At 43.4% G+C, this 26,864-nt stretch overlaps 1 protein-coding gene across 1 annotated transcript in view; it reads right to left on the bottom strand.

Moving 5' to 3' along the window:
* The window catches only part of LOC6503405 (acetylcholine receptor subunit alpha-like 1), a 64,819-nt gene extending 39,204 nt beyond the window's left edge, over positions 1 to 25,615 (bottom strand). Inside the window, exons 1-2 of the mRNA XM_032456425.2 lie at positions 24,855 to 25,615; positions 19,664 to 20,419 (exon numbers count right to left, since the gene is read on the bottom strand). The gene's annotated coding sequence lies outside the window, so the exon portion shown is untranslated. The remainder of the gene's footprint in view (positions 1 to 19,663; positions 20,420 to 24,854) is intronic.
* Positions 25,616 to 26,864: the final 1,249 nt, after the last annotated feature.

Genomic DNA, 26,864 nt, shown 5'->3' on the forward strand with positions numbered 1-26,864 from the left:
GGACTCGCACACAGGAAGGACTATAAGCAGACTGACGGGGCGGTGAGCTGTTCCGGCAGATGGAATCGCTTCAATTAATGTGGGGGATTTGGGGTAATTTCCAAAATATTTTTAGCCGCAGTGTAGAATAACTTTAAAGTAATGTAACGAATGATTTAAATAGGGTTAAACAAAAGGTTAATTAACATTAAAACTGATGCTAAAAATCCTCCTATTTTCTGCAGCCATCAGGGCCATCCTCATTCTACTTGAATCTTAAAACAAATCAGAAGCAGAAACTCGTTTATTAACTAATCATCATCCCTTAAACTTTTCCCTTAGCAGCACTCCCAGGAGTTATCTGCCCCATACCATCAGCCCCACATATGTACATACATCCATAGTTTACTTGCGCTAATAGCATTGAACGAGCTCGAAATCAAAGCAAAGCAGCGGCATCCAGCTGAGACACGCCCCTGCTCCTGACGCCCCTTAGCCGATATCTGCCCTTTGTCTCCTGCCGCGTGTCGCAAGTGCATTCAATTACTTGATGTGTCTATATGGCAGCTACAATGTGTCTCCTCGTTTTTCCTTCCCCGACTACCGAATACCGTCTTCCATCTACCGTCTCTCGTATCTCGTATCTGTCCCCACAGCGTCGAGCGCTTAATACAATTGCTATTTTGTAGTGGAAGCAGGCAGGCAATATGGCCAGAAAGAGAGAGTGACATAAAGGGGGAAAAAACAAATTGTAAAAGGTATAAAATTGATGGATAAAACGATGCAATGGCACTGGCTTTTCCAGCATCCTTAGCATCAGCTACAGGATTTCAGGATGCTCAGCCCAGGATGCCCCAGTGATTGTTTATCTGTGCCTGCCACATAGCTCCCTGAGCGTCTGTCGCAGGTGAAAGAGCTCTCAGCCCATAAACCCGAGTCTGAAATACTATATATATAAATAAATATGAGTGCCAGCACTGAGGTTGACAGAGACATTTAAAAGCTGAAATATTTTCAATCTCCTCGACTATGGAAATTTCAGCACTTAAGCTGGTGGTTAAGGGTAGTACGTACAAAACTTGAATTAAAGCCTCTTGAATACTTTTAAGCTCCAATCGTAAATTTATCAACTCACCTGAAAGTAAACAGAGACAAGATTCAATTAGCAAAATGTTAATAATTACAAGATGCAGGTCTATAGCTCTAAACAAAGGCAAAGCCAAATCATTGTTCTACGTGTCGGGCAAACAATAACCTCACAACTTTCTGATGCTCTTAAGAGATTATTAATACAAATGTTCGGAATATTATCCCCACATAATGTACCATGAAGTCAACCTTGCCAAGGAGCAGAACAATGCCTAATACGAGTAACATTAAAGCCAGCTTATGGATACGGATTTAATTGAAAAGTTCTCGTTTCCAAGGAGCATGGTCTTGACGTTGGAGGAAATGGAAAGCTGTTGGCCGAAAGGCGAGCGAAAAACAGATGGCAGCTGTCACACGTTAGAAACACGTTTGTGTCACCTATTCCGTATAGTTTCCACAAAAAAAAAATGGTGAAAAGTTTCCACTTTCCACATGTGGAACCGCATGTGGTTCTATTATCACTGCCGTAAGTGTCTGACCAAGCTGTACTTGACCAAAAACCAGTTCTGAATTAGCTAGTGGTTTCCATAAAAAGTAAGTTCTACTACTATTACACAGAGGAAAATGGTTATAAATTAATATTTTCAAGGATGGTACTTATGGTAGATGAGGTACTTGTAGAGTATATAATATAGAGTATAAATACTATAAGAACCTGAAAGTAATTCATATTTTTCAAAAGCTCTCTTTTGTGATGTTAACTTAGAGGTTCCAGCGTCAAAAAATCACTTCTCTTTCAAAAACCTTTCATACTCATATTCACCATTTGGAATATTTGGAATAAAATAAAACCCATTTTATAACATTGATATTTATACTTTATCATTTTATGAAAGTAAACTTCTCTGCTTTTTACTGAATTTTGTAGGACGAGTTATAGGCATCCTCTAATATTAATCTCTGCCACCTGCCTTACCCTCATTATTCAATTCTTTCAGTGTAGTCCCTTTGGGGCTGTTGCTTTCTCTCATAAATTCTAATGCGGGTGTGAGTGTGTCTGTGACTTTGGGTATATTTTTTTGTTGTACTTTCGGCGCATGGTTTTTGTTTATGTTCCTGCCGCTCCTGCTGCTGAAACAGTGGCGGGTTGATGGGTGGATCTGATCCTGCGAGGTGTGTATTTTTGCTGGGTGGTGGTGGAGATTTGGGGCGGAGTGGACTGTTAATAATGCGTTGTCGGTGGGCCCGGCTTTTTGTGTTGTCGCAGCTGCAAAACTCATGCTTTTGATATGGCAGATAAACCCAGCATAAAATATTTTATTAGCCAGCGACTGCACTCGTTGGGGTTTGGGGGACAACAAAAAGAAAAAAAACCAAAAAACAAAAAACGAAAAAGGGCAAAAAACAACCTCAAGCCCGACATAATGACGTCGACAATGCCAGCAGCGCAAAAAACTGCCACTCAACTCAAACAGTGGCATCTTTTTTCGCGTTTCTCTTTCGGCAGCTTAGTCTTGAATTTCTTCCCAAAACGGCCATGTTAAAAAACGGAAAATTGTTCATTTTACTGGGCAGAGGATAATGAGCAGCACATGGGTGTTTTAGCCCAGCCCAGGGTATCTTGGCTTCGTGGGACCCTCGTCCTTTGAGCCTCCTCCTTCATGGCGAGTTTGCTTCTGCTTCTGGTGTTTTCTTTTTGCGAAAATGAAAATTAATGAATGCGAGCAAATGCTTTTGGCATTGTGCCAAGAGAAGGCAACATACCAAAGACACTAAATTAAATGTCATATGTCAACTTCTCTTTCTCTGTTCCTCCGGTCGGTTTGTTTGCCTGCGAATGTGGGTATGTGAGAGTGCGTTTCTTTTTTTGTTTATTTCTTATTTTCATTTGCTGTTTGTCTTTGCCACAGCCCGCCTCCTTCCAGCCCATTCTGGCCAGGCCCGCAAGTTCATTTAGCCAGCTGCCAGCAGGCTGCTGCTAGTCGGTTCTAATGCCCGCTTGATGTATTTTAAATTAAATTTCAATTTTAGCCGCCTCTTCTAGCGTAATTCAATTGCTTATCCCCAGACCCCAACGTCTGAGTCTACAATTCGATTACGCCCTACCGCCGAAAACTGGTATCCATCGCCCTCCACTCACCGGGCACAATGTCGAGTGCTAAAAGCTTTATAAGTAGTTAGGAAAAAATATTAATTTAATTTCCGGTTAACACTCACGTGTGCCAGGTGTCATCAGCGAGCGGTGTCAACCATCCTGAATTTCTTTTCTGCTTTTTTTTTTTGTTCTATCTACCGCGCAGCGCGTTAAATTATTTAATGGCTCGTGTCAAAGGTAATAAATATTCGTGCTGCGTGCGCCACTTTTTTACCTTCGGCCCGGGCTGCAAGGGTTGGCAGTTGGGAGATGGGTGTGGATTTGGCTGGTATGTCGACAGCAAAAAGGTAAAAGGCAAAAATCGCTTTTAATACGCTTAATAGTTCGTGCATCATTAAGTTGGATTGCACAAAAAAAGGGCTTCAATGCGCTGCATTCATCCTTGCAACTCGCCGCTCCCACTCACATAAAATAAATATCCTTATGGATATATTTTTTACAAGGCTTCGCTGCTCTTAATTGCAAATCAATATGGCAAGGGCTGACTGCCTGACTGCTAATTGCGCACTTCAGATACCGCCCACTGACTGGATGGGTGTAAATTTTACTCTGAGCAGGCGCTAAGCCGCAGCATCCCATTGAATGAATTTCACTTCAAGAATTTTTTTTGGTTCTTTTCTTTTTTGAGACCACCACCCACCACCCTCAGCCCACAACTCGCCCATCACCGAAATGTCGAGTGTCACCGAGTGGGATCTGTTTTCAACCAGTAATTTTCAATTTCCATGCAAAGCAGGAATCTCAAATGAATGCGCCCATTCATTCCAGAAATCTCTCTCGGCTGAAACTCGAGCCGCAAAAACCGATAGAATAAACGCATGCGAGTGAAAAAAAAATATATATTGTAAATAATAAATGAGATCGGGGCTAGAACAAGTCCGGCATAGACCGTAGACCGGAGACCGTAGACGTGTGAGTTTGGGGACAAAAAAGTTTTCGCTTTAACCGCATGACTTTTGCTTTTATTACAACCGTTTTTCTTTCGATTTTTGCCATTTCACACTTGGCCATAATGGCAGCGAAGCCCGGAGCGAAAATTGCCAAAGCAACAAATAATAAAAAACGAAACCGCCGGCAAGTGTGTGGGTGTGAATTGGTGTTGATGTTGTTAGCACAATGGCGATGACTTTGAAGTGCTTGCGGGCTCATCTAGGAAGAAATCTAGGAAGGAAATCCAGGCAAGGAATCGAATTTATGCCCAGGATGCTTTGCGCCAAATTTATGCTCTTCATAAAGAAACGAAATGAAAATGGCATACTTTTTGTATTACGCTCTTCTGGCCTAAAGAGTTAAGCTCTGTAAAATTATAGCTGAATTATGGGTTTAAAGACTCCGGTCGTCGGCCATTTCCCTTTGGATGACAATACAGTTCCAGGGCCAGTTGAAGTTCATGTTTCTGTTTCGGCTTCTGTTCCTGTTCCTGTTTCCATTTCCCTCCCGCCAGCCACGTGTATAACTTATTTATAAGGCTTTTACGCACAAATACACAAAAATGTCCAAAGGACGTGAAAGGACCAGAGACAGGAGCAGAGTTTGCAAAACACAGGACTGAAAATACTGGTACATACGGAAAACGAATGGCAACTGGGAAAGTACATGTACTGGGGGATATTCTGGGGCTTTTGTTACTTTAACCCGCTTTCAGTTGAGAATTTGCAAATGGACTTGGCGAAAGCGAAACTTGTCCTTTGTGTGCGCTTTACACATGTTATCGGTGGGGTCGGGCAGGGAGAAGGTCCTGTGGTAGGTCCCCATGTAGTTATAGAGTGGCAAGGGATGCCCGAGATAATTGCGTCTTTGTGTGCCCAAAAAATATACGGACGAGTGTATTCATAAACATATCCGCACACAAATATGAATATGTATGCTTGTGGATATCGTCCGACTGTCAACTTTTCTGTGGCAATGAAATGGCCCTGGCAGCCATTAAAAATGTAAAATAGGAAAGCATCAGGAGAAGCTGTAGGAGACACAGAGGCCGTAGAAGCAGCAGGAGCCATAAGGAGCAACGAATACTAATATTTTTTTACGAGTAAGCATTGTGCAAATTTGTACATCTATGACATAAGCATAAATTCCATTTTCCCTCTCAAGGGTTAAGCAAAAGGCAGAAACGGAAAAAAAACGTATAAATTGAGTGGGGGCAGTGGCAGTGGAAGGACTTTTGCGGAAATTTCACTTTGTTCTGGATGGCGACATCGACATCTATTGTAAATTATTTTTTTCGCCATAAAGCAGCTTAAATAAATTCGTAATTATTTTAAATGTGCCCATGGTGCCACGCCCCCATTGCGACCGGGAAAGTTTCGGCCAAAGTTTCCATCCCCGCTCATTAAGTAGCACAATTTCTGTTTTCTTCTCCAAGTTTTCGTTGGCCAGGCCAAAAAGGGTGGCTGCCGGTTGGATGATGCGGGAATGTAGGTGGCCGCTGGTGGGCTGAAGTGGCTCCGCATCACACGCCAAGTAATTATGAATATTTTAACGAACTTTTGCCACAGGCAGCGGCAAATCAAAATATTTCATTCGGCTGCACAAAAGTTAGAGCGAAAAATAATTTCGTTCTAAAAATAGAAAGCAGTCCGAAAGCCAAAACCATAAAAAAGCACAAAGAATAATAATTATAACTGCATCAGATACATTTCTGAATCACGATGCCGGCGGCCAGATAAATCATTTTGCATTTAGCACATCCCCGCCAGCTTAGGTAATTAATTAGATAAAGTTGGATAGTTTTGGGGTTCCGTGCATTTATAAAGTTTTCTTAGCCAGCGCCCATAGACAGCAGCCTTAGAAGAAATTTAAAACTAACTAATTAAAACTAACTAACTAAATGAAACTCTATACCAAAAACTATCGCTCGTACCGGGCATGGCCTTCATTCGTTTAAGGTTCATCTTCGTGATTAACTTGCACAGTGCGTATACGCAATCGATCCGAGTGCCAGATGCCAATCAATTCTACTCGAAGGGGGCGGCTAGTCGGGCAGGGTTTAGTCGGTTTTTGTAAGGGTGCATAAATTGATTTCGGCCTTAAACCGCATTAAGTGGGTCAGTTTCAATGCGTCCAACTTAGCCACAGTTGCGGTTTGTTGGCAAAAGTTTGGCATGCGCTTAAGCGCATTCACTTTGCACCATGCCCCGTGCCCCATGCCACTTGAAGACCAGATCAGATCCGGTCGCTCAAGCTGAAAGTTACATTCAAGCTAATTATCATAAAAATAATAAGAACCGAGCGATCTTAATTGAATTTCCAGTAGTGCAACGGCCAGTGGCAGCTGCAGGATCCGATAAAAAATTCTGAGCCGGGGCACAAACACCTGAGCCGGACATCTTTGCTGCATAATTATGAAGAGACTGTTTATTTTGCTTTGACATACTCCAGGAGACAAAAGGATGAGGCGGGTCGTCGCGGGCGGGCTTAATTTTATGCAGAATTTCAATGACTTTGGTAACTTTGTGCTGGACTTGGTGCCACCCAGATGGAGCTTCTGAGCTGCAGGGATTAGCATAAAATCAACGACAACCACGCCCGTTCGCTACGGAGCTAAAAGTCATTTTGGTTTTCAATTAAGGCACCAGTACCGGCACTGGTAACGGTAGAGCTGACTTGGCCATATATCAGCTACGGAGCTACGTAATTCACCTGCATCATCAATCTAACACTCGAGTCGCCAGAACCAGGTAGCCGCCAGAAGGATGCCCGCCCCGGGTCTGTCGTAAAATGCGCGGCCAAAAGGAAAACAGGAAATGTGGCGCTTATAAATTTGCAAGAACATGGCAGGTCTGACTAACTTCGAGCTCGTAATTCTTTGTACCAGCTCGCTAAAGCAGTGGCCAACAAAAATTGGCCTTTAAATCGTACACAAAGAGAATCAAATTAGTAAGATTTTAATTTAAGAAATTCAGGAGAATATAATTTCAGTTTCAAAAGAATCAATAGTACTCTGAGTGCTTTTTTAGTTATAGTCATTAAATGGCAGGCCAAAGCTTAAGTCTTTAAGAAATCCTTCCTGAAACATAATTCAAAAATGAGGTATAATTTTTTGTCACTGTAGCGGAAGTAGAGTGCGAGAGACAATTCGATTTGTATACCCCACTCGATGCACATTAGGACGGATGCTGTGGTGGTCGGTGTAAATAATTGCCTGGCAGAAACTACACCCAGTCATTCATTCATTCATTCATTTGCGCCATCATAGCGTGATTTGTTCCCGTGCAACTGAGGGAGATTTATGCATGTGGCCAGCAGCGTGGGAGGAGCTGGAAGGGCGGCTGGAAGAAGGGCAACAGGCAAGGTAATAAAACTAATTATTAAAGTTTACCTGGCCGGAACAGAGACATGGATGGGGCAGAGTGGCACGTGCAACAGCGGCCACATCAGTTTCGTTACTCCAAAAGCCAGATAATAATCGTAGCATTAATTAATGGAATAACCAGAAGGTTTTTGCCTTTTGTTCGCCATTGTGCTTTGTGAACATTTTATTATTTTTTGTTCCATTAATATTAGTGCGAAATGTTGACTCCGCTTTTCGTTTTTTTTTTCTTTTTGTTGTTTTTTGTGTGTTGCGGTGTCCCAGAGCGGGAATGAAAACGCTCGGTTGGTGCGCCATCAGACGGACGAGCTGTGTTTGGGGTTTTGTGGCCATTAAATTGCCCCATAAATATGCCCCAAATGGCAATGGACATTGCTGCTTTTGTGATTGCAGTGAAAATTCACATTTAAATTTCATTTTCATGGAAATTAATTAGCTACGAAGCCGGAAAATAAGCTGAATATCCCGGGCTGATCTGTGGCGATACAATTTCTGAGATACTTGTAAAGGGCCAGGGCCTATCACCCGCCATTCCTCATCCTGACGGGGTTCGGGGCTATCTTATCGAGCTGCCTTACTACTTTTCCCGGCGAAGGACATTTGATTCGTTATGATTATGTATTTCCTTGCTGCCATTTGATTTGGCTCAACTTTTGTAGCCCCCATCCTGTGTTGTGCTCCTTGGTTAGTTGCCTGACATCATAAATATCATGTCTGCCTTCGTTTTTACACAGAGGCCAGCTTAGAAGATTTATGCGACCAGGCATATACACACACACATACACGGATCGAAGGATGCCAAGGGGAAACTTTATTTCCTTGAGACCAAAGTCTTTGCTTGGCCCCAGTTACGAGTCGTATGTGACATAACTTTGATTGAGTCGGGCATTGCAGTATGGTGGGGAAGGGGCGGCTTGTGGGGGTACTATTTGCAGATACTCGTATCTAATATGCAAACTGACAACTTAAGTACGCACATAAACGAAATCTAAGACAGCCATAGACAACGTTCAACACATTCGGGCAAACAAGCCACTCGCACACACCATACCACATCACATCACACCGCAGAACCAAGCATCCAAGAGGACTACGCACGGCTCCAAGGATTACACACACTTGCCCTCAAACTGCTTTCCATCCACCGTTGCCACTCCACTTGACTCCTCCACTTCTGTTCATTCCACGCTGCTTCAAATGACAAGTTAATCATTTATTAACGTTGACATGTCATTGCTCAAGTATTTATTTACTGCCTGGATGAAGCAACTACAAATATACACACATACATATTTATTTGAGGATTTGATGTCCTTGGTAGAATTACCTGGCCTTAAATGTCGGACAGTACGGTAGTGTATGGAAAATTGAAGACCTCTATCCGTTTACCATGTTTTAATAAAGTTTTCTTAGCATATTTTTTTGTAGTAAACTGCCTGAGGATAAACGCTACTGACATTCGTCCTTTTTTCGGGCTGTGCAGCGAAAACTCAAAGCATGATGCAGTATAATAATGGTGGTGAGCGGCAGCTGCAAAATTATTTATAATGATCATAATAAGCGAGTGACAGCTGTTGCCAATGGCTGTCACAGAGTTGGTGGCCACGGTGGTTTCGGTGATGACAGCGCCAAAGACAGCGTAGATGCCTAATCCTTGAGACATTTTCAAGCTTAATTACGTGTTTACCGCGCCCTTCAGGTGGGCTCTGTCAGAGCTTAGTTTTTGTTTACCTTCCGCTCCCCCGCCCAAAACACACACCAATTCATCCCCAAAAAAACCCACATGTACACACACACACACAGACACTCGCAAAAGGGAAAATTACCAATGGGAGGGAGTGATAATAAGTTGCCCTATAAAGTATGCTACAAATTTTATACTTTCTAGCATTTTTGCCGCGCATAGCACAAATTTCTGACGGTTCTGTGCCCAGTGAAAATGTGAAATATTTTATGGTCGGCCCTGAAACGCAAAAAAAAAAAAAAAGTGAAACGATGATGAAGCTGAACAAGAGGAAGAACTGAGCTGAACAGAAAATACCAATCAGCGTGACTGCTGGCTGAACTCGTGCTTATCGCCGAGTTTTTGATTTGCTTTAAACTTTCTTTCCTTTTACTCAGCCCCCGGCCCCTTAACAGCCTCCGCCACCACTCCCTGTTCTGGTCCTTTGGTTAGTCCTTTGGCTCTGCATGTGGGACAAGATGAACTGGGTTTTCTTTTGAGGCAGGCTCATCCTTTCTGCGTGCCCCGGCATCCTTTTTCTTTTTTGTTACCCGCTTTTCAGTTAGGCGCCTGCCGCGGCTCAATTATATAAATTTTTATGGGGCCCCAAAACGAAAAATTTATGCGAACGTTCGTTTCTGTTGTTTACACAACAAAAACGTGGCCCAGACCCTCTAGCTCCTCCCGCTTCTGGCTAACAAGTGTGGCGTGAATATGTCCCAGCTTGGCCTGAATCGCTAACTGGGTCTGGGTCCCGCTCCTCCCGGCATAAGCCTTTTACTTTTGGGCCTTGTGCTTCCGTTGTCTGCGCCTAGAAGCTCTTTGTGATTAATAGTTTTTCCATCGACATGCGGCTGCCTCTAAAAAAAATTATACAACCCAGCAAGAGGCAGTAGCAGGGCCAGGAGCAGTGGCAGCATTTTAATGGCCATCGCGCTTGACTGAACTCAAAAGTATAAATAAATTCTATAAAGTTCTAAGAATAAATTTACAATATACATGTGTGTATATAAGCCCTCCAATAATTATCGTCGTGCCCGGGGTAAAAAAAAGTTTCTGCCCCCAGTAGCAGTAGTCCATGTGCAAACTTTGTACTTCCTTCCCTGGAAATTCCCCCCATTTTTGTTAGTTTTATTGGCTTCGGCTGTCGTTGCTCACACTGCCCTTGACTGATATTACGCCGGGGGATTACTTTGATGGCAGCACATGAATTACAGCCGTGGCTGTGAGTGGATGCTGTTCCCACTGTCAGACACATAAAACTATACACATATATATCGATTGGGGGTTTGGCGGTACGGAAAGGTACGGATACTGCATTGTACACACATACATATATGTATATCGGAGTAGGGACTAGGCTGGCGAAAAGTTTTATTACACCGGCTATGAAAATTTCCCATCGCCACTGTTGTTGGTTAGGCCGTAAGAGATGGAAGACTTTCGGGTTCGGGTTTGGGTTTAGTACGCTCCAAAGCAGAGTCAATGAATTGATTGATGTACGCCTGGTTGGGAAACAAACCAAACTAAACTGGAACAGAAACTGAAAGCAAGGCGGCATCAAAAGCCAGAAACGGAATAAAAGGAGCATAAAAAGGCCAGCCAAGCGGCAGGGCCAAAAACCCGAGCTCACTTCTGTGGTACTACACATGCACATAAATTACAGTTTTACGCTGACATTTTACTATTTCCCAGCGCGCTACCCAGCTCGGCTGGCTGGCTTTTCATTTTTGGCGGCGAACGCACTAAAAAACCAAAGCTAATAGCCATGAGTGCCGGGCAACTTGGCTTATGTCGAATTGCTACACTCGCCACAAGACACAAAGCCCACACAGACACACACACGACGCGCTGAATGCAGCATGTTGGCATAAAGTATACGAGTTTATGTTCTATTTGCTAGTTTTACTGTCTTTGCTGCTCCCTCACTCTCTTTTTGCCATCGTTTTGGCCGGGTCAAAACTTCAAACAAGCTGAAAATTAATTTAATGCGCAATTTCCATAGGGGAGCGGAAAAGGAAAAAATGATTGTAAACGGCAAAAGTCATTGGGGCAAGCAAATGAAAATGTAAACTTAAGTGGCACACACGCATTTTTTTCAACCATTTTATGGGGCGGAACGAAGGAAAAAAAAAATTGTATAAAACTGAAAACGGAAAAGCTGGGAAGCTGGGAAGCTGGCAAGTCGGGAAGCTGGGATGTAGGGACTCTGGGAAAAGCGAGGAAAAAGTAAACGAGAGCTGTACAAGCGGCAAACAAACAAGCTCGAGTGAAAAAAGGGCCAAGCACAAGAGCCTCGCCCTCTCTCCATATTTTATTTAACAGTCTCTGTACGAACACTCGACACACATTCAACGCTAGTTTCGGCCACCATTAATTGGATGTGCCAGTTACAATGGCACATCCCATGGAATCCCAGCTCTTCGCTAGTTCTTCGCTCCGCCGCTCCAATGCCCATCATCCATCCCCACCACCATCGGTGCTTCAATTAAATTCAAATTAAGGCTCGGCCTAAGCCCAGGCTAGATGGGCAGAGATTTTTCCCAGCACTCGCTCCAATACGAGAAATACTACATAAAAAATTCCTCAACGCGGCACTAACGACTTAAATGATGCCCCAATGACGTCGCATAAATATTTCGTTATGGCCCGTCTGCGGAAGAGGAGAAAAAAACAATCGGAATGTGGCAGCAAATCGATGCCAACTCGCGCCGCTCCACGTGGCGTATGCGTAATACAAACACGGCCCAGAGCCAAGAGCCGTTTACTATTATGTCTGTTGTGTTATTTATGGTTTCCCGATATGACCATCGAGCGAAAGGTTTCAGGTTGGCCAAAAGATTGAGACTTTGAAAGGTTACATTACCATTTACACCCCGGCTACGGCGATGATCTTCTGCACAATTAAGGTGGAAAATAACCATAAATCAAAAATAAAAATGATATCATCTCATATCTCAGCAATTGAATTTATTTGACTTGCTCTTGAAGGAATAAATACAATAAAGGACATAAATGTAGCAATCGTAAAGATCAATATTACGAATACTACCCATTCATAATTGAATTGGAGAGAGGAAGGTAAGCGAATTAAGATACGCAGGTGTGTCCCACACTACTTCATATACCCAACCGAAAATAAGTATGTTTAAAGGCCTGTCGTATCGAACTCTCTGCGTTATTCGATTCTTATTGTAATCGCATGAATATATTTCGCGCATTATAATGCTCAGCTGGGCTCCACTGGCTTTTTCCTGCGCAGTCGTTGACTTTTTGCATTTTTAATGTGTGCGAATCCCAGAGTTTCCACCCGCCGCTTTTCCCGCTTTTCCAGCTTACCCACTCACCCCATTTTCCCCGATTTTCCCTTCACCATGGGCGCGTGTGTGTGAGTGCGTTCAATAATTTCCGCACGGCATTTTGAGTTGGGTACGCTGCCAAATAGAGTGTAACGCCAGTGTCCGTGTGTGTGCGATCGTGTGTGTGTGTTGTGCGAGGCGCCAGGGCCGTCAAGTTGAAAAAGTGTCAGCAGCCAAAGCCTTAAATCTCTGCCTGCCACTTTGTGTGTTCCCAGTGAGTGTTTGGCTGTGCCAGTATACGTGTGTGTGTGTGTACAATACACACCTCTTCCGCTTTCGCCATTGCCAGAAAATCGCATTTGTATCACTGCATTTGGCATTTCCCCGATTTTTTCACTCCAGGCCACCCCGAATTTCCTCCCCTCTGCAATTTCTGCCGCCTAACAAACCGGAAGGAAGCAAGTTTTTAAACACAGAGATCCAGATCCATATCCAGAGCCGCACCGACTGCGGTTACCCCGCCGCAAGCTTACCCAGTTTTCCACCTCACTTTCCTCCGCTCAGTCAAGAGAGTTTATTACGTTGCACGCGCGAATTGCATCGCTTCCAGTCAACGAACCGAATTCAGCCTGCCCAAAGCGAATTCTGCGAAATTGGCCAGTGAGTCCAAAAGGCTGGATAAAATAGTTAAACGGGCTGGGGAATTTCATTTACAAATTTACCTTTTGGCCAAACTGGCAGGTAAGCCAGGACCAAGTCAATACGTCAAATGCAAGACTTGGGGAGCCAAAAGGCAGTTAAGCTTTAACCGTTTTTGTAAGAAAGTTTCTGGCCAGGTCCCTCTAACATTTTTAGCTGCCGGTTGTCGGTTGCCGTTACCATACAATTTGACAGCTTCCAGGCTTTTGCCACCAAACTTGTTGGTCTTCTTGGCCATGCTGGCTCGGCGAAGGAAACTTTCCCGAGACGAAGCCACCCCCAAAGATGAGCTCAACTCATTACATAGAACTCTCCCCTACGGTTGGCGGGCGGACGGACCCCTTCGTGAGCAATTTGCTTCCCTTAAAGTCATTTAAATTAAATACACTTTAAACTAAAGGCTTAAGCGGAAGAAACATGGCAATTGGCAAAGCGAAGGACAGGATTCTGAAGGGCAACCTGGTGGGTGAGAAGGGGATCCTGGACAAAATCATTTCGAGAACCCGCATGAATGTGAATGACTGTGACTGGTGCGAAAGATATATTTTATATATACCGAGGACAACGGGGACCCTCGTTGTTTTTGTTGCCATTGCCGACCCAGAGCTGGAGCCGGAGCTAGAGCTGGAGCCGGAGCCCGAGGAAATTAAAGTGGTTTTCTTTTTCGGATTTTGGGGGTTGGCTTTCGCACGTCCGTGTAACTCGTTTGGGGCAATGTGTGAGTGTGTCTGAGTACAATATTTCGGAAATTACTTTGCACTGTCGGTGGTGGTTGCTGTGGTAACTTTGACACCGCTCTCGACTCTGGCTTTGAAGTTGATGTTGTATTATTTTTTTTCTACGTCCGCGTCCTACCTGCACCCGAGAACAGAGAGCATAAACTTCCGTTTGCCGACATTTGGCAAATTGACATTTTTATTTTTGGCACACAATACTTTTTCACTTGTTTCGGGGATTGCACGGATTTTGTATTCAGTTTCGCCCACCTTTTCGCAAAAATTCGTCTAAATGAAAACTCATAGCTACCTTTTGTCCGGCTGCAGGATCAAAAAAGACAAAAAAAAAACAAAATAAAGCCAACAGGAGCAGAAAGACAAAGAAAAATCCGATGGAAATTTGAAAGGGGTTCCTTGGTTTTTTCCCTTTTTTTTAGGCTTGGCCTTTGTCTTTCGTGCGTGTGTCGATTACTCCTTTTTTCACTCTGCTCCTTAACTTCTTTGCTCCTTTACTCTTCTAGTCCTTTCATGCAGTGCTTTGGTGGTGTAGGTGTATGCCGCCTTTATGCTGGCGCCATTTTATGCTGTCTAAAAAGTGTTGAATGAAAGCGTCTTGAGCCTATTATGACCATAGCCTATATTTAGATGAGTGTGCTCGGTGTTGTGTTATCGTGCAATTTTCGAAGGGGGCACATTTCCTGAGATTGAGCTTAAAGGGTTAAGAAACGACAACGAAAACAAAAAGAGTCTCCAGGACACACAAATCTTGGGGAATTTTCTTGATGACTCTGTCGGGTTAAAACAAGGAAATTTGAAAATTGACTATGTTTTTACGGCTTTTGTCATTCACTAGATGGAATGACAGGGGGGAAAAAAGAAGAGGGGAAAAAAATCTGATATTGAGTGGCATTAAATTGGAAAAAGTGATGTCTATAGACTTCCAAGTGGATTTCAACAGTTTCAAGTATTATTAAGGGCTTTAAAGTCATTTCAGTGCAGTCTTTTCTTGTGCAAAAACTACTGTAATTCTATTTTATTCAAGATAACCTTAGAAAATGATATAAATTGTGTGTAAAAAATTTTTAATGTTAAGGTATACTGTCTTACATATTAATATAAAAAAGCAAAAATTTAATACAAATTGTTCCAGTTTTGCAATTTTTGGATTGGTAAAATGTGAATAATTCAGCTAATACTTGACAGATACATAAATGTTATACCTTCCTGATCTTAGATTTCCAAGTAGAATCCATTTTAACCATAATTTGGCAATACAATACAATAATGTGAGAAAGGGGTACCATCATGATTTTGGCCAAAAATTGGCTCACATTTTTTTTGTTTGATTTTTCCGATCCTGGGATGCAGGTCGAAGGGCAATTGATCTCAGATTCATAAATAGTATTTTGTTTAACGATTGATTGCAAAATAATTGAAATATTTGCTAAAAAGTCTACCAAATGCTTAGATTTTGGTAATAAAAAATAAAAAAAAATTATTCTTGCAATTTTTGAACTTTACCGATGGAAAAAAGTTTATAACTCGGCTATTACTTGACAGATTCTGAAATGTTATACCTTCCCCATCTTAGAACTCACAGTATTTTCATTTTACATCAGAACCTGGCAATCAAAATTTGGAACTATTTTTTTTTAAATTTTAAGGCCAAAAATTGCCAACAATTTTATTTCTTGATTATTCAAAACTTTTTCGGATGCTAAATAGTTAAAACATGCGCTAATAACATAATATTAAGGCCAAGTAGAAAACATCAAAAACTATGTAAATATGTTATTTCCTACTTCTTACATAAGGTATGAGGAGTAAAGTTTGTGCTTAAGGAAACTCTAAGCAATCATTTGTTTATATTATATATAGACATCCCAGTCCTCCCAACGCTGTATGACAGTTGTCCGATATGACACACACACAATGGGACTTGAAATAGATATGCACATAAAACTTTTTAGAACACGAAATTTCATTCTTTTACCCCAGCACCAGCCCTTTTGTGGGCTTTATTTTATATTTTAGTTTTCCCCTCGTGCCGTTCATGTTTCAATATTCAGAGAGTGTGTGGTGGGCACGGAGTGTACTTGTCCTTTTTGTTTGCGTTTTGGCTGCATACATTTGCGTATAATTTTACAATGTCATTCAAATTCAGGCAACATCAATAAAATCTTGGATCGCTTCTTGAATATATTTATATACATATTTACTTGTGTCCTATTTATTTCGACGTAAAAATAAAGTCAAGCTACCAACACAAAAAAGGACATTTTCAGAAAAGGAAAAAGGGCGATATGCGAGAATTGCATACAAAAACAAATTGTAAAAAGAGAAAGATGGCAAAAGATGGAGTGAGAGGCAGACCGTGCATATGGGAAATGGCGCAACATTTTATAGCGCCAACTTACAAAAAGATGGCCAAGATGGGGGGCAGCAGCAGTAAGCAGTAAGCGGTAAGGAGTAAGGAGCAGCTCATAGTTGATATGGCACGAAGCGGCCATATAGCCCTGCGCCAAGCAAGTTCGAGTTCTTAGATTAACTGCCAAGCACACAGAAAAAAAAATACGGGGTGAAAGAGGATGCGAATGGAGGAAAATAAGAAGAGGAAAAGAAAATGGCGTAAGAGGACATCAACGGAAGTCTGGTTGTCCTTGTCATTATTTGGATCTGGCGAAAAAAAAGAAAATTTTTGGCAAAATGCGAAAAACAAGTAAACGGAATTTGACAAACAATTTCAATAAATTTCTGCAAATAACTGACAGAGACAGCAAGACTGAAAGATAGAGAGAGAGAGAGAGAGGCAGAACGGGAAGACAAAATGGCCGTCGAGGAGTTCAAAACGAAATTAAGCAGAGATGAAGACGAAGCCAGGCAGGCGGAAGGGATAACAAGTCGAATGTTGCGTTGACAATATTAGTTGATGTTCCGCACAAATACATATACAAACACTACCCCGAAAACTCACACACACAGACAAAAGCAAACACATACATATACGCTAGCAGGGAACATGGCAAATGTTATTTCAGGATGAGGAAGTAGAAACGAGCTGGCCGAAACGGCGGCCATGTCATATCGTAGTTCATTGGTTTGCCTGTCAGCTGTCAGCACGTAAGCCGCCCGTTGGAGCGTTCTTCCCTCTCTTTCCCTTCTAGCTCCTCATGCTCATCTCTCATATAGCCAGCGTTCGTTAGCCTTCGTCCAGAAATCGAAGGAAACGGATGCTAAGGCCCATCTGCTTGGCCGCCGCTCTTTGGAATGTCATGACATGTCAACATTTAACACTTTGTCCTTTTGCCATCTAGAGACCCTCCTTTCGTGGCAAACTTTTCCTGTTTTCCTTCGACATTTTCTGTTTAATTTTTTTCCCTTTTTTGTTGGCAGCTCGGCTGGCGCAAAAATTTGTCACACGAGCGAAATGTTATCGAAGACACATTACATGGTACTGCAGACCATCAAACAGGCTTATGAATTGCGATTGCATAATAGAAAGGAGACGAGATGGAAGCTAGATTGGATTGCCGGGTAATACTCGTACGAGTTTCGGGAATGAATACTGATGAGGGAGCATAGATAGCTACCGAAGCGAACGTGAAAATATTTAACCCGAAAAGCATGCTTTTTTTTATCGTCACCAAAGTCCTATCAACAGGATGACTTCCTGTTGCCCCGGTCGCCGAATTGATTTTATTTCCATTTATGTGCTCAGCCAGCCGAAGTCGATAGCACAGTGCATGTGGCACATACTCATATAGCCAAAGGCTAGATAGCAACCCGTCGGAGCAATTTCTTGACTCTTCCCTGACACACCGAGTGCAATCAGAGATCAAACTAGCCGGCGGCAAGATGGCACTCCACTTGATTGCCAATAATAATCGCTGGTTCCTCGGGCCGCGGGCCAAACGTGCCTCAAGTTAGACGTAATCACAGAGGAAGTCACACAACAAGGAGACCACACAGGAAAAAATTAATAATTTTCTAGGTATAAGTATTATTTTTGAAGTTATATTTTATAAAAGAAATCATGCATAATGTGAAATACAGTGTGTTCTGTTTCTTATATAACAAAGACTAACTAAACTAACTTTCTATATATTAAATAAGTATGAATCTGAAATTTTAAAAGAATAAAATGTTGGATTAATAAAATCAAAATAGTTTTACAAAATGAATCCTTTTTTTTCTGTGTCGATGATAAGAAGGTTTTTAACTCAGGCAACTAACTACACAAAACTTGAAGTGCGGCCATAAAATGTTGAACATTTTATTATGATGCCTACATAGACACACACACAAAAACATAATTATGGTTCATACAAGTCGTGCTCAAATCATATAAAAATTTATAACTCAAATACTGATGATGGTGGCGAAAACATTGGGGCCATTGTGCATGGTTTATTCTGCGCTAAGCCGCAACCGAAGCCGAAGGCTGAGGGTTTTTTGGGGGAAGGGAGGCTCAGCATCTATTTTTATGTGACAACGTTACATTTTTTATGAGCGCCTAATAGTATGCAGTGTATATTACGTATACGCCCCGTTTTGTAGTGTCAAGGTGTGCTCGGTTTAGCTCAGGGACCTGGCTTTGGCAACAGCTATGACGGCTAGGGCTACGGTTACGGCAATGGTGCTAAAATTAAACCAGACGTGGCCTGCGTTTCAGCGCACCGCAGCAACACGTGCACTTTGGGCCGTGGTTGTTGCTGCTGTTGCCGCTGTTGCTGTTGATGAGCGCGAAAATCACAATTTTCCCTGCAGTACAATTTGTCAGGGGGGCTTTGGCTTTCCCTTTTCATATTTTTTTGTTCCTATTTTCTACCCCCCCAGTTTTGTTTTTCCATTTTTTTTTCCAATGCAGTCTCTGGCGAAATTTGCTTACAATGACAATGTTGCTGACAGCTTCGATGTGGGGCTGTGGCTTGTCTGCAGCAGCAATAGTGGTGGCAGCAACACTGCTGTTATCCTTTTATGCATTTTAATTTCCACTCACACATACATACACTGCGAGATAATATACTATAGACGCACATCCTGGCAGTAGGCTGGGGCCGTGGCACGTGCGTGCCTGCCAGCACCCGTGGGTGTTTTTCCGAGTGTGTGCTTGTGCAGAACGATCATAAAAGCATCGCATTAGAAATTATACGACTGTCGCTGGCACAGACACAGATACAGATACAAATACCGCCGCAGGCAGAGGCACAGATACAGATACAAACAGAGCATGGAGGAGGCCATGGGGGAGGGGAAGCCACTGGGCGGACGTGTGCTGGGGAATTCATTAGCACATCCCGCACTGGCGCTGAAAGTTTGCCCGCGTCACGCTGTCGCAAGTTTAAAGTGCCTGTGCCACCTCCAGCATCCCTCCCTCCGGGCCATCTAAGCCCCCTGCGTGTCCTTATCATAAATTCATATGTGCCCCGGCCCGGCGTTCGTGTCGTTCTGTGTGTTTTATTAACATTTTGGGTGCATTAACCTGACAGCTAATGGGCAGGCTCCAGCCTACAGAACAGATTTTCAGACGGTTCAGTCGCTCAAAAATTCCCCGACACACGATCACGTAGGGCAAAGGTCGTGGCAGGTTCTGGGAAGTATCTTGTTAGATACAAATAACTTTGTTTACTGTTAAAGTGTACCTATGATGCCATCAAAAAATGAATTTAAAAATAATTTCCATCCACTTACCGTTGCTGCACAGCGCGTTGCATTGCCCACAGACGACAGACCGTCGTATCGTCGCCGTCGACCTCGTTGCTGATGTTGCTGGTTGAAGAATTGCAGTTGCTGTTGCTTCTGTGTTGCAATTGCAGTTGTTGCTGATGTTACGCCGCCGTCGTCGTCGCCAGCGTTGTTGCTGCTGACACAATCGTCGATTAACTGCTGAGTGGCAAGCAAAGGGCAATTGCTGGCCACGCCCACTATGCCCAACAGGCTGCTGGTGTTGCCGCTGTCGGTGTTGCTGCTGCGCCGTCGTCGTCTGCGATGGCGATGGTGCGGATGGTGTTGTCGCTGGCGCTGATTGTGACGACGGCAGCGTTGCTGTTGCGCCGCGGCGTCTATTTTAATGGCAGCAATGGTGCTGCTTTACAGCAGCACACCACCTACCCACAGAGTCTTGTTGCCCCGCTACTCCTATCCCTCAGTTGCTCCTGGCCAAGTGTTGCTGCTGGAGCTGTCTCTCAATACTGATATTGCTGTTGCTGCTGCAGCCACATGCCTTGAGCTGTTGCGTCAGTTGCTCGTTAACGATGACAATTCCATAAACATGTTTTCGGCTTCCTTCCTTGATGGCTCTTCTGTTTGCTTTTTTTCGGCTTGCTTAAATTCCTGATTACGTTTTTTGTTGCTGGCAGCACTTGGTTGTAGTCGTGGTTCTTGTTGTTCGAGTTGATAGTGTTCGGTTGAAGCAATTCCAGTTAGCAGTCTTGAATGTTGGCATGGCTGCAATATTACGGAAAACAATCAGGGTCAAAAATGAATGGAACTTGTTCAAGCAGTTGGCCAGGAAGTGGATCCAGGCAGGCCAACTATTTGCATAAAGATTTATAGCTATAAAAACAAATATGTATTCCTCCACCATAGGAGGTATTAAACAACCTTTGATTGAATAACTTTTAGCTACACCATTATTGTATAAATTAATGGAAATTATCCAATCAATTAGCCAAAAAAATGGAGTCTGGCAGCCAAAAGTGTTGTGCATAAATGAAATTAACCGAAAACTGTTGCCAACTTTTTAAGGACCAAAGGACTTCCGAGCCGGTCGTTTGGCACACTTCCTATCGAGTGTCGAGAGTTGGCTAAGGTTGGCCAGCTGGATGGGTTTTGGGGCGATTATTGCCATATCTGATGGCATCAATATGAATATGTTATAAACGATGGCAGAGGGGCAATGGGTATGGCAATGGGAATGGGAACAATTTATATTGGAAAAGCGTTCGTATGCGGAAACGAATTTTGTGTAAATTATAGATTTTTTCCTCTGCTCCCTCGGCCGCTGCTGTTGCCTGGCAATTTATCGTATTTGAGTTTTGGCTGGCAATGATAATTTATATATATGTCTGTACGAGAGAATGTGTATCTGGAGCCTCACTGCTCTGGGTATGGGTATGGGCATGGGCTTGGGCCTTTGAGGGGCCACACCCAGTTGACAAATTGCCAGGGGAAAATTAAATATTTTTTGCAGTTGTTAAATTGCAATAACGCTGAACGAGTTCAATTTGGGCATGGAACTCGAGTTCGTTGAGCAAACTTTAGCAATTGCCATTAAAGCATATTTGCTGGAGAATTTTCTCTGTTTTCTTTCGATTAAAGCGAACTCTGGTCAGATGGTCTGAGTCGTATGGCGACCAATTTATTATTGCTTTCCATTCAGTAATTGAGAACTGCAATTAAAAGTCACAAAATGCACAACGGAGCAGAAAATGTTGGGCCATTTAAACGAGAACGAAAATGTGCAGTGGGAGCAGCATTTGAAATGCGGAAAGGAGTCCGAATACGAATCCGAATCCGAATATGAAATGCAAATGACAAAGCCAGGATAAGTCCGAGGCAAAAATGGGGGGGGCCAAGAGAAAAAAAATATACGGGAATAATATACAAAAAAAATCTAAAGCTCAGAAACAAATGCAACTCTTAATGAGTGCGCTGACATAAAAATAATTATGAATTAAAGCCAAAGTTGCCTGGTTTCTCGTTTCTCGTACTTTTTTGTTTTGTTTGGCTTTATGTTCCTTTGGCTGTTTGCTCATAATTCAAATGCATGTTAAATAAATGTGGAAAGGAAGTAAATAGAAAAGAGTATGGGGCACAAAAGGACAGAGCCAGAGATAGCGAAAGAGAGAGAGAGCGACACAGTTGTCAACGAACTCGGCTGGGATGTGTGCCGGGTTCAGTTTGTTTCATTGTCTTCAAAAATGCGACGTCATCGTCAGACGTTGCTGCTGATGCTGCTGCTGTTGCTGCTGCTGCTTCTGGTGGGGCTGTTATTGCTGCTGCCTTCGTCATCGCTTCGTCGGTTGGCGCCCGTTGTCTGTCTGCATTTCCATTTGTGGCGCATAAAGGGATAGACCCGACGAAGGCACAAGAGCTGCCAGCAAATGTCCATCAGCCGGCACCACAACAACTGCAGCCAAGTATCTGTATATCTGGTATCTGCGAATCTGTATCTGTGTATCTCCGGGTCCCTCTCTGTGTTTGTGGAGCATAAAAGAACGGCGGACTGTGAGCAGTAAACAGACAGTCAGCAATGCGGGCAGTTTGGAGTGGGAAGAGTGTCGTGGTGGAAGGACTCGCTTCTTTTTAGGCACTGCGGGTCAGCTGAGTGCATGGCCCAGCAACAATAGCCGGCTCCCGGCTCCCGAGATTTCTCCCAGAAAGATAGCACACTGGCGCATAATGCGCATCAGTTCGAGAGTTCCAGTTCGAGTTCCGAGGAGTGCCCGGGAGTGGAGTCTTCCCTTAAAGCTCAGATTTAATGCAACAGCACGTTCCGGCTAGAGAGCCATGCTATGCTCCCCGGGGATTCGGACTAATGAGCTGGCTTAAATATTTTGTATGCCCGGAAACTGAGAAGCTGAGTGCTCCAGGACTGCTCCTGCGGAAGCACTAAATTGAATTGTGCTGCAATCGTGAGAGCTGCAGTCGCGCCGGGAAAAGTATGCTATAAATTTTGATGGCCAGCGACAAAGCAATTTCATGGCAACTACAACCGCAATCGAATTGCACTCTCTGACAGATTTCTTAGTTATAAATAACGATTGCAATTGTCTGACTTCCACAGTCACTGCAGTCTGCAGCGAATTGTGCAGGAGTATTTTTGGGAATTTACTGAGCGTTTTACATTTCCATTTTTATTTTATTTTACAATTCTCTGGTGGTGTGACGTTGGCGTTGATTCATTTGTATATTGATCGGCGGAGGCGGAGCGGAAAAGTGGGAAAAGCTATAGCTCTATACAGTAACTGTAGATACCTCAAGGAATATTAAAATGCTCCCTTTTTGTGCCCTCAGAGGGACTAGGTTTATTTTATAAATTGTTTGCTTGAATTTTCTCTCGTTGCTGGCTGTAGCCAGGGCTTCTGGCAGCGCTGAAATAACAATTGTGACAGCAACTTTTGTCCAAACAACTGGCAACTTGCTTAATTTTGTTTGCGCTGCACAAACTACTTAAGTGTGCAGTAACGTGAAAGGAAGCTCCCCGAGTGAGACAATTGTGCCACGCTCCGGACCAGATAATACATCAATTTCAAATTATTTGCAGAGCTCACGCTGCAGGACATAGGACAGAGGACAGAGGACACAGGACGCAAGTCAGGGCGTGACACTTGCCGGCCAATATAAATAAACACTCGATATTCAATTTAGCAACGATTCATCAGCATATTGGCATGGGTGGGGCGCTAAACTTGAGCTGGCAACAAATGGCGCTCAGACGGAGACCGAAAATCAACTTCAAAAAAGGCAAATATTTGCACAACAACAAGACGCTGAGAACAAAGACGGCAATGGCGACGCACAAAGCCTGACAAGAGTATATATGTATGAGGTATATATATATAAATATAAATGTACATACTGGTACATTTGTGTGTCACGACAAAGACAATGGCAACATCATGCATACAAAAACATCCCAGGCAACTAAGCAAGTGGGAATTTACGTTGAAAACAATAACAACGAAAACAAAAAAGAAACGAAAAGCGAATAACGGTTGGGGGAGAAAGCGGAGAAAGCTAGGAGAAGGAGAAGACACCCCAAAAAAGAAAAGCCAAGCGAAAGCAAAGCGCGACGAGCTGGTAGACTGTCTGACTGACTGGCTGGCAGGCTGGCTGGCATACCGGGCGTATGGGTAATGTGCTACCTTGTAGGTAGCTGCCAGTGCTTCAGCGCTTCAGGTGGAAGGTGCAGCAGTTAAAGGTGAAAGCGAGGCTAGAGGGGCGGCCAACGAAACTGGGATAACAGGTCGGAGCGTATTCATTAGAGCAAACGAGAAAAACGTTTGAGGTAATAATAAAATGAGAAAATCAACACAAAGCAGCCTAGACATATGAGCCCAGCGAAGTCAACATTTGTTTATGCGAGTCACTGAGTTGTGATTAAATTAGCATGAAAGTAATTACGACGTAGCGTGGAAATCGTTTCAAAAAGAGCCACAATATAACTGATTCAAATCTTTAAATTGAAAAAATAGATAAACATATAGAATGAACAATGTTCTATTTTATATTCTGTTTGGAAGAGGCTTTTGAGATTAATTTGTAAATACTTTAATGTGGAATTGTTTTCAAGATACTAGCTCTAAGTAGAGTATAGCGCTTTAAATATTTTCAATTTATAATTATGATTTAATTAGAACTGTAATATCATAATTATTACTTTGTAACTATATAAGGATCGTGATATACTTCTAACTAATACTGTTTAAGGAGTTTACATTTTAGGAATCAAGCTCTTTATTAAATATCTTCAAAAATATAGTTTTCATTTAAAAAACATGTTTTGAAAAATGTACCAACTTTCAATGCTTTTCACGACATTGGACTGCCATAAACATTCGGCTTGCCCTCGCCCCAATACTCAAGTACAGTGAGCTCGCACACTGACACACATTGCCAATGCCTCCTGTCTGTTCGCCTGTCTGCCCATCCTCCCCGCCTGTCCACCAGTCCACCAGTCCTCCCGTCCACCCGTCCGTCCGCCTGTCTGTCTGTCAGTCTGGGGCGTTGAACGTTGCCGCAGTTGGAGCAACAGTTAAGCAGGAATTGTATGGCACATTTGGGGGCAACGCCAAGGGGGGTGGTGGCGCAGGTGGGAAAAAAAAGGGGTGGTTGGATAAATTGAAGCCGGGAAGTGGGTAAGGGTACTGTAACTTACATTACAGGGCTGCCTTTGCAACTGCTTGTGGCATCAATTTTTCAGCAGCACACACAAAATGTGCCTGAACTGAAGAGGCGACCGATCGACCTACCGACCGACCGACTGGCTAAGAAAGCGGATAAAGCGCGGCGGTACCGGAACCGGAAACGAAACTCAATTTATGATTTAGTTTATTGGATTGCGATTGGGGAACGCCTTGCACTGCAATTTGATGCGATTCGTTATATTTAAAAACTGGCACTGGCACTCACACAGCGACACGCGGCGTACACGCCCCGCCCGAGATTCTAATGCAGATGCGGATGCGGATGCGAATGCGGATACGGATGCGGGCACGGGACCGGGCTCGGACACGCTGCTCTGCAGCAGCCGCAGATGAAAGCCGTGGGCTAGCGGGCTCATTTGCCTGCGATGTGTGGCAGCATTTTGTTTCGTTTTTGTTTTTCTTTTTACAAAATATACATATATATTTTTTAAGTCTCAGTTTAACTTCTCCAATGGATTGTTTGTTTTTGTAATTTGTAATTGGGTTTTTGTTTTTTTAAGATTTGTTTTTAGCTTTTTTTTATGTTTCTTCCTTTTTTTTCGGGGATCTGGTTTTGCTTTTCTTTGTTTGGTGAGACGCGGCGCTTGTCACTCGCTCGATGCGTACGATTTCTTCAACCCGCGGGCTCTGAGGCAACTACTGATGGCCGCCGCTGCACGGCAGACTTTTTCGCAGCTGGGGCCGCTGCCGCTGCTGGTACTGTGGAGCGGATGCTGCTCGGGATGTGGCCGTGTGGCGGGCGGCGTCGCTCTCCACGGCTCTGCGCATGCTGGGCCACAAAGCTACAAAATCACAGAGTGCTCTCAATCCTTCAGATACAGTATCTCGAAATCTCTTCAAGTGCTAATACTTTTTAGCCTGGCTATTATTATGGGGAGGTCTTTGAACTAAAATTTATCAAAGTGTTCTATTTATTTTATTTTTTTTTCTTTAAATAAGAATTAAATAGAAATTTTGTAGAATATTATATATTTTTATTAATTTTATTAAATACATAATAAAAATAAAAACAATGAACTCTCTTTGCGGAACTTTCTCTTCGGTGGCAACTCCAAAAGGGCGTTTTACTTTAAGCCACATGGCAGAAGTCTACAAACTGAGAGCATCCCACCCTGTCCGCCCACACTGGCGCTCTCTTTTTGGGGCGCCTCTCTGGACTTTTTTTGGCCACCCGTTTCTCAGCCGCCCGCAAATTGTTCGCTGGCAACTCCAGGGACTTGTGTCGCCGCGAGATGGGCGAACAAAAAGTGGCCTGGCTAATAATTTACATATAGGGCGTGGATTTTTCTCCGGCTCAAACTCTCCAGCGGCGATGAATGCTTGGGCTTAATCGGGGAATCGCTGCCACTGTCGCTGCCACTGTCTCTCCCCCGAAACTCCAGCCTACCCTCCTCTCTTCACAGGCCCTCAGGCCCCTGTATTGTCCCAGTCACATTTGTTTGTTTATTTCGAAATATTGTTGTCCTTATTTCGGCGTGCCTTTTGTTATCCTTTTGCATTTTTGGGGCTAGTGAGAGGGGTGGCGGCGGGCAGGCGGGGGGAGGCTCTCTGAGAAAAGAGCGAGTTTCATTATGCGTGTGAATGAATTTTATTTGTAACTCTGTTGTTTGTGTGTGTGTGTATATGGGTGTGCTAGTGTGTGTGTACATATGGGTGCAAATGGATTTGATGTAAATTGCAATTTTATGCGTATTTTCATTTCGTTTGCTTTTCTCTTTTCTTTTCCCTCTTCCTGTTTTCCGCTTCTGTTTCTGTGTCCTGCCGCCGTGTCCTGCTGTGCGTGTAATTGATAATGGTCTCGATTGTGGTTTCTGTCCGCCCCTCTGGTCCTCTCTACTTTGCTGCCCTCACCCCCCTTCCGACCACCCCTGGCACCCCTGGCACCCGTCCATGTGCTTGGATGTCCTTTTCCCCTTTCCCCGTATCTTTTGCTGTTTTTGTTTCTTTCTGCGCCTCCTTTT

The sequence above is a fragment of the Drosophila ananassae genome, chromosome 2L (assembly GCF_017639315.1).
Source record: "Drosophila ananassae strain 14024-0371.13 chromosome 2L, ASM1763931v2, whole genome shotgun sequence".
NCBI lineage: Eukaryota > Metazoa > Arthropoda > Insecta > Diptera > Drosophilidae > Drosophila > Drosophila ananassae.